At 38.2% G+C, this 9,514-nt stretch overlaps 1 protein-coding gene across 1 annotated transcript in view; it reads left to right on the forward strand.

Moving 5' to 3' along the window:
• The window catches only part of Smox (Smad on X), a 330,926-nt gene that overhangs the window by 281,262 nt on the left and 40,150 nt on the right, over positions 1–9,514 (forward strand). The gene's annotated exons all lie outside the window — the stretch shown is intronic.

Consider the following 9,514-nt stretch of genomic DNA (forward strand, 5'->3'; position numbering starts at 1 on the left):
TGGAAACTATTACGCCGACTTGTAACTCGTTCTTGTCTTGCGGTCGGTGGCATAATTTTCGCATTATCGTTGCCTAGTGTCGCCTTTGGTCCTCCCCCCCAACCCCCGTATCTTTTTGTTTTGCATGAAAAAACGATATGTCTGTCCGGGGAAAAACAAGGGTACTCACTGACCACATTAGCTTTGAAGTTTTCCCATGGGTTGCTGTTGCTTTTGGGTTACATGAATCTCTCTCTCTCTCTCTCTCTCTCTCTCTCTCTCTCTCTCTCTCTCTCTCTCTCTCTCTCTTCATATATTTATTGAAAGAAAAAACCTCCGGAAGGTCATTGGAAAGATTAGAGTGATCGCTGCACTAATTTTATTTCATAATTCGTTTATATTGTATTTAATATTTTAATATTTGTGAACATTCGTGTGTTATATTTTTAAGTATATCTTTAATACCATGGGTAAGAAACTCAACTCTTAGACTTGCCTTCGTCCAACCCGGTCCCAGCCTCTCTCATCACTGGCCGTTGTGTCAGTCTGCAGAATGAAGGTACCATAGCCCGAGATTCGGGACGATATGTAACGCATCTAGAGTCGGATCTTGCCGCCTCGACTCTCTCTTATTTTACCGTCATTCTTGCCGATTTTGGTACCTTGGTATTGCACACGAAGGCATGTGCAGTCATATATGAGGCAAGGTAATGTATATTCTCTCATATACACGCATATTTTTTGGGAAAAAGAAGTGTCAAGTGTCTTGAGTACTTACTCATTAACAAGTGTGATAGGTTCTTAGTAAGTGTTCTGTTGAACAAGATTAAAGAAATAATATAAAAAAAACACTTATATTTACAAGCTATTTTGTGCCTTCGTAGTGCCCTTGTCCATTTATTTAGCCACACACCGTGCTTATATCTATCGTTTATGGTAGCGTCAGCAAATAAACTATTCGCATCTTCTTCTGCCTCAACAAAGGCTGTGACCGTTTCCATTTGTCCCTTTTTCATCGTATTATTATTATTATTATTATTATTATTATTATTATTATTATTATTATTATATTCTGCACAGTTAGTAAGTCATAGGTTTATATATATATATATATATATATATATATATATATATATATATATATATATATATATATATATATATATATGTACATACATATATATATATATATATATATATATATATATATATATATATATATATATATATATACATATATATATATATATATATATATATATATATATATATATATATATATATATATATATATATATATATATATATATATATATATATATCACCATGTACCTTTTACTTCACAGGGGATGGCGCCAGAAGGCTAGAGCTTTTCGGTTGTCAGCAACCCTGCTATGACGACTAACCCCATGTCCCTGTTCTTGCACCCCCTCCCCCTTTGACGCTGTCACCTATTCACAATTGAGTCGCCCAGCAGGCGTTAGGCTGGGACCAACCAGGGTCCTTACGAATGCGATCACAGTGCCCTACCACAGATATTCCTGGATTGAACTGTTCTTTGGCTCTGCGCTCTCGTGTAGTGCTAACGGTTCGAATCCTGTTACTGTTTTCCTATTCCTGTTTTGTGTATCCTTTCATCATTCAAGAAGCAAGTCTACCACGCCCTTTGTATAATACGAAATATATTCATAATATTGCTTGTCACATGGAAGTTGATGGATGTAACTATATGGGGATGTGTTGCTTTACGTAATCGGAAAAAGAGGGGAATACCACAGGTGACTAACAAGTATTGATATTTTGTATCTTTTGCATTTTTTATTTCTTTGTTGATTTTAAAAGGATGATTAGGATTAATCATGATATGGAACAGTTTTTAGGGAGAACAGCTTTTGCTGCCTACTACAAAATGTACATAGTAAAAAAAAATATGAATTGGAATAGTCGATATGAAGATAAATATCCTGACGGAGCAAGCGTCGGAGTTATTGCCGAGTCTTGGTTTCGTTCTTATCTCGTGGCATGAGGTCGTTATCTTGTGAGATTGACCTAATGCCCTGTGACATGAAATTGATAGGAATGCCACGCTAAGTCATACCATTGATACGAAGGGCTCGTCAGCGCATCGCGTGGCACCGTTGAGTGTCATGTTTTGTGACAGCAGTCATCACATCTAGAGTGTCACGGTTGTGAAAACGTCAGCACTCCTCGTGGCACTGTTAGCCTTCGGGACGAAATTGGCGGAGCGTTTGTTGATGCTCCCCCTGTGTAAGCATCGTTATTGCTTCTTGCCAAATTGCTTCTGAAGCACCATGTAGGTCACTAAGGCGTTTTCGCTCCGGTATGCTTGGGCAAGCAGAGCTAGAAATGGAGAAACCTGTGGCGTCATCATTTTCGAGGTTAATCGTACTCAGATAGCACGGTCTGCTTGTGGTTATCCGCCTCGTGCCTTTGTGTTAATGGAACTTTATTGGTACTTTTCCTTCTGTGGCTGTTGGCATTACTTCCTTGAACATACCCAATAGCTCTTTCTTGGGACATTTTTTCCATATTCAAGCATTCTATTTTGTGGAAGCTTACTTTGCAAGTTAATGGCTTTTCAAACCCATTATAAAAGCATTCGGGTCGTTTCGGCCGTAAGTCATTTAGGCCGTAAGCGCGTTTACGTGCAAAATGGGCGCCGTGTTTAGTACCAGCCCCTTGGGGATGTACGTAAAACATGAAATAATAATGGTAAATACCATAAACATAACGTCTTACATTGTTTTGGATGTTACGGCCTAAAGTGACTTACGGCCGAAACGACCAGGACTGTTATAAAATTGATGGAATTGTGGATGTATTATTGATCATAAATCCATGTTAAAACTGGGAATGTACTAGTAAATCCAGTAATATTAAATTTGGGAATGCCTTAGTGATAGTAAAGTCATCATATAACTAGGTATGTGTCAATGCTCTGGATGAAATTAAACGTTTTTTAAACATACAAATGCCGATGCGATGACCAGCCTAAAATGTGTTTACCTAGCTAAGGCATGTTAGATAAAAAAAATAATAAGTGGACAGATAAACGAAAAATACATTTAAAAAACTGCTAGAAGATTAGAGATATATCGTTTGAAGGAAGTAATATTATAAGAGTTGGGGAAAATAGAGGAGGGAAAACAATTCCAAAGGTTAGCACCTGAGTAAAAGGAAGAGTCAGAAACCAAGATATATGTAGAATTTCATGGTGATTTATTGTCATTCACTAATACGGCTTTGCTTAATTGCTCAGCTGCATTCGTTACGTAAGTGTAAAAAAAAAATAGAGAAGGCATGTCAATAAATGTTAGAAATTTCTATTTGAGAAATATTTTTTTTCCGAGTGATCTATCTTTAGTTTTCTTTTATAGTGGAATTATAATGGATATTTGTTTGGCCCTAGTCTGTACATGCTGTTGAAACGTGGTTTTAACTCTAGACTCTACTAGAACGTTCAGAACGTTTTTGCTACAAGCAAAGACGCTGCATTTTGATTGAGAAGGGAATAGAATACATCTTCATGAGACTGTCAGTTATATGGTTTTCCTTTTCTCCGTGAATCACAAGTTATAAGAAGAAAACCATAAAATAAGCCTTCATTTTGTGCAAAACTGGAGCTGGTCAGTGCTTGAGATAACACCAGTGGATGGATACCCTGGCTGCTCATGAAGAAACTTGCCGCAAACCTGACGGGTCTGACCGGGAGTGGTAATGGGCGCACCGAGTTTCTGAACTCCAACAAAGCATTACCCTGTATATGTAAGGGCATTAAAGAATACTTAGATATTTCGTTGACTTGGAATTTTTTCCTTAGGAATAATTTCAGTTTTAGTTTAAAAGAAAACTATTGCGCTGGCCTTGTACGTCCGCACTTTTTTCTGTCCACACTATTTCTGTCCGCACTTTATCTGTCCGCCCTCAGTTCTTAAAAACTACCGAGGCTAGAGGGCTGCAAATTGGTATGTTGATCATCCACCCTCCAATCATCAAACCTATCAAATTACAGCCCTTTAGCCTGAATAGTTTTTATTTTATTTAAGGTTAAAGTTAGCCATAATCATGCGTCTGGAAACGATATAGGCCAGGCCAACACCGGGCCGTGGTTAGAGTTTCATGGGCCGCGGCTCATACAGCATTATACCGAGACCACCGAAAGATATATCCATATTCGGTGGCCCTGAATACACGATGTACGGAAAACTCGATTGTGCAGAAGAAACTTCGGCGCATATTTTACTTGTTTTCTTCTGTTTTATATGTTTTCAGAATAAGTGTAGTGTAGTCTTGTCGACTTTGCTTTGGCAAATGGAAACGCCGTCTTACATATTCGTTTCTGTGGCCTGTCCTGTGGATTATGCTTAACAAAATTTAATTCGTCAGTTTGATGTTATACGTGGGTGTTATCTCCGGCTAAACAGTATTGGGGTTGACCGTCTGTTCAGACTGAAAGCCCACCAAAATGCATTTTAAAATCAGCAATGCACTCTTCCTTCTCGTTAAATAGTAACCCATTTTTCAACATGAGAACGATTTGTATGCCACTTTTGGATGTTTAAATTTGATAATCAGGTCCATAAATACCTAAGTGATTGAATATTGCACCCTTTTGATGGATTTCCGAGATAATCTTCTGCTGTTGTTGGTTTCCGATTTGGAGATGTACCATTTTTCTTAAAGGGGAATGCTGTCTTATCGTGCTGATAATAAACGTCATGATATTTTGGCCGATTATCTCATCCTTCTCCCTTGGCTCTATTCCCTCCTTTCGACCCGCTTCACTGTAAGGTCTGCGACATGTCGTTTGTTTCGAAGTTTAAATTTGCTCTAAGCTTGACCCTCGGCGTGAGTGAATAATTTAAACTCTGCAGTAGTAGAATTCATACATTTGGGAAATCATAGCCTCTGTTCTACTTTACACCGTGATGGGATTGAAACACCTCCAGTCTGGGAAATGTAGCATCTTGTCACCTTGTAAAATATACGTAGATGCTGTCTTGGATTTGTTCATATGGTGACCAAAATCAGTTGTACACATTTTATTAATATATATATATATATATATATATATATATATATATATATATATATATATATATATATATATATATATATATATATATATATATGTATATACACATACATACATACATACATACATACATACATAACATTCGATGCCGGCCTTTTTCCTTTGTGTTTTCTCCACTGAATAGTGGAACGATAAACGTTGAATGTAGATGTACGTTTATTCGATTTTTTGCGTTTTTGTTATCTACCGAAAGGATTGGCCAGACACGCTGGGATTTAGCTGTTTGTTTGTTGTTGACGTTAGCGTTCCCTACTGGAAGGATTGGCCAAACACGATGGAATTAGCTCTCTGTTTACGCGTTCCCTGTTTGGTGGATAAGTAAAGCACGGTGAATTTAAGTGTTTTTATTTGTTATTTTTTGTTTTGCGTTTGCACCTGTTACTTTGTGTTTAGTTTCTTTAGGTGAAAGATTAGCGAGACTCACAAGATTCGCTATCTGTCTGAGCATGTAATTGCATTCTCTGTATAAAGATGCATAAAGACCTTTGGCGTATGGGTTAGTACGTAATTCATCTCTGGGATGATATTCACCAATGAGTCTAACGAGACACGCTGGATTTACAGAGGCATGTGTGTTTGTTAGTGTGCGTCTGAGCGTCATTTTAGCCGCGTGCGTGTTTGTGTTTGTATGTGCGTCGGTAAAATAAAAAAAATTTCCATGGTAACAGAAGTTGAAGACGTGCTTCTGCACATCTCTTTTACTGCTACTTGCATTTGCATTAGTGGCTTTAGGAATCAGAGGGGAGGACGGGTGGAAGCGAGGGGTCAAGGGGAAGGGGAAGGTGTTACGGAGGTGGGATATGTTCGGGAATTGGGTGATTGTTGGCGGGGAGGGAGGGAAGGAAGGGGGGAGGGAGGCGTCGGGTTTGGGTGGGGATAACGTAGCCGGGAGGGTGGGTGGATAGGTGGTGGGGAGTTTAACTCTCGAGGGTCAAAACCAAGGCTAAGACACCTCTCTCTCTCTCTCTCTCTCTCTCTCTCTCTCTCTCTCTCTCTCTCTCTGTCTCTCTCTCTCTCTCTCTCTCTCTTCGTCTACCTCTCCCCTCCTTCCAGCCCCTATCTATCCCGAAAGGGCCACTACTGGACACCACACCTTTACGATGGTGATGATGATATTGATAATTCTCTCTCTCTCTCTCTCTCTCTCTCTCTCTCTCTCTCTCTCTCTCTCTCTCTCTCTCTCTCAAATGCACAGGTACAAATGAAGGAGTTCGCTTCAGAAGTGTACACAGTGAAGAGTGTCCTTCTTACGTTCTCTTTCTCTTTGAAGTTAATTTATAACGAAAAGATAATAGCATCCTGAACAAGATAAGTTTCCTCTAAAAAATGACTAAAGGAATTTTCCTGAAAAGGGGCTTTTGGCTACAGAGAACGTACAAAACAACAGTCTCTGCTATGTTCGCTCTCTAATAAAAAATGAAAACTTTTTGCGGAAAACTTACTCAGCGTCTGTAGATTCATACACCTGCGCAGGAGGCTGCTCAGGATCCCCCCCCCCCTCTTAAAAATCCTACGACATGCACTTTCGCGTCTCTCGGATATCAACTCCCTTTCTTCATAATGGTTCTTTTGACCAGTGCACACGAGATATCACCCTTTCCTTCTCCTCAAGACTTTAGAATGTCATACCCTTTCCCTTGCCAGTCGTTTGTCATCAAACCACATATAAATATTGATCTGTTTTACTTTTAAGCTATGACGCGTGTATAAGGCCTGTACCTCAGTTCCGTTGATGAGTGGAGGTTCTGCCTTTTCAGCGATATCTTATCGTTCTTTTCTGTACACCGTGTTCCTGGAACAAAACATTGCTATTTGTTTTCTTTTTTCTTGATGCGGATTTTGAAAAGCACTTATTTTTCTTCTCGCTCTTTTCATAGAAAGAAATAAGCTAGGTTTTCTGCTGTATTTCTGCACCTCACAAGCTGCTTCCCACATTTCCTCCGTGGTCTTAAATCTGTCGTTTAGCCTTCAAAAAATTTTTCCTCACTCTGTACATGGATATTTTGTCATACAGAAAGAATCGGAAGAGATTTTGAGCGAGGGTAACAATAAAATAACGAGATTCAACGGGAGAGTGTGCTGGAAAGAATATATTACTAAGTAGGAAGTTGTCACGAGAGATGGTGTCCATAGGCTGGGAATAAGACCGAGATTTCATATAAATTGAGATGCGATGTGACTCAAGTTGTGGAGGAGTTGATCAAAATAATACCAGTATTAGCTCCCTTAAAGAACCTCGGAGAAAGACCATAGTTGTAGACGCAGGAATTGAGACAGTAAGTCCCCATGACTGAAGAAAGATTAGGAAAATATTGCGGGTCTAAAGGGGAAAACCTGGGGTAAAATGTTGAATGACGATGAATTTATATCTTTGCTGCCCAGTTTGTTTGGCATGCATGAAGCCGGCTTTGTGTTAGCACGGGCCCCCTTGCCTGCATTTCGAGTTCCGAATCACGTTTTTTCCTTAGTAAACTCCACGGATTGCATATTCACTATTATTAGGGCTGTTGTTACAATTGTTAAGTTCTGATTTTGAAAATACCTTTGCATCCAGGTCACCAAGATTTCTGTTTCATGACATCCTCTGTGTCAGCGATTTGGTGGGAGGGGTTTATCGTTTTCCAAGTTAAGTCCCACAATCATGTTTCCCCTTCCGTCGGCAGTTGTTCTCTTACAGAATCAGAATGGCTTTAATTTTTTCTTGTTATAAGACCCTGTTTCCTTATTCAATCAAAAGGTATTTAATGATTAAAAACCCCTTTTGTATTTCCTTATTGTTGAATTAAAAGAGCTTTATTTTTGATGTACTCAGTAGGTGTCATTTCTTGTTAATGACCCAGAGGCCGTCGGTTTCAACTTTACTAGGCTTTTGTTCGGAGCTACGAGGTAACCAGCACACCCAAACAAACGGATTCTGGAAAATCTACCAACCTCCCGGTCAGGAGGAACACGTTCATGATGCGTTCTCAGACATTGTGCCTAGACTTTGCGGCCCAGACAATGGAGAAAACCACGTTCTGGGAGGTATCCGATGGCGATGATGATGATGAGATGCAAACACCCTGACGAAAGCAAAAAACATTTGGACGAAAAAAAAGGGGCGACCGCTTCCAGCTCAAGGTTAAAGTATGCCTAAACTGTAGCACAAGAGCCGGGCCTTTGCCACGTAAGAGGCGCAGTTGGGAATAAATTAAGTAAATGAAGATACTTCTGGGGCCATCACTTTTCATTCTCATGAAACAAAAAATAAGTGATTCATGAAAGAAATTTAATCATTCGGAAGTAAAAAAAAAAAGTAAAGAAAGAAATTAAATATCATGGAGAAAAATTATTCCTGGCGAATTTTTAAGAGAAAATAATAGTGATTTTTAGTGAACGAAATGTTACAAGTTTTCGTGAGAGAGATCAGTAAAATATTTTAAGGAGACAAAAAAAAAAAAAAAAAAATCTTGATTCCCGCGAAAGCAACAGAAAATAGCAGCGTTGATTCTTAAAAGATGAGTATTCTTGTGGAATTAAACTGTGACATCAGTTATTCCAAAGACAAAAGTACAGTATTCTTTATTGGAAAATGTAGTGGATTCTCGAAAGAATAAGAAATATTAGTGATTCTCAAGACTGGGTTATAGTGATTCTCAATAATGAAAAATTGACACCCTTGAAATAACCTTGCAATGAATAAAAGCATGGTAATTTTTATGACAGAAACAATTGTGTTTCTTATGAAGCAAACAACAATCGCATTGACTCTTAAAAACAAATATTGAATCATCATCTGAGAGAAAAAATGTTGAAAGAAAAATTTTATGATGTAAGTGAGAGAACTAATGACTTACGGAAAAAATGGCATCGATTCTCAGGACAAAAACAACTCTCTATATCATCTTTAGGATGAATGTCATAGTAAAACTTGAAAAGTTACGTAATCACTATCGTCAGTAATGAGCGCAGGCAAAGTTGTTAATGACCCAAGACAAAAATAATGCGAAGCAGGACAGTGCTAGGCGTTACGGAGGACTAGGAAGGCAAGAAAGAGAAGAAGGTAACCTATCCTAAATCTTAGTCTTGTTTAACCGTCACTTTTAGAAAAAGCATACTCGATTAAGATACTCTAAAGCACATGTTCGCAGGTTCTTTATTATTAGGCTTTCTTTTGTTTTTTTGGTTATTTATTTTCAATAGCCAGCTATTTTATAATTGTTACCTAAATGATATTATGCATTCAACTTTCCTTTTTTTTGCTAATGAAGTTGTAATGCAAGGAATGTTTTTTTTTTCTCTGCTCGTTTTATAAGTATATTACAATTATCATTCCAAGACTTAACAGTTAGCGGATGATGTAGTGGTGATTGTTGGCCTGTTAGGGTAGAACGGCTTATTGTTAAACAAATAATATAATAATAATAATAATAATAATAA

The sequence above is a fragment of the Macrobrachium rosenbergii genome, chromosome 30, assembly GCF_040412425.1.
Source record: "Macrobrachium rosenbergii isolate ZJJX-2024 chromosome 30, ASM4041242v1, whole genome shotgun sequence".
Classification (NCBI taxonomy): domain Eukaryota; kingdom Metazoa; phylum Arthropoda; class Malacostraca; order Decapoda; family Palaemonidae; genus Macrobrachium; species Macrobrachium rosenbergii.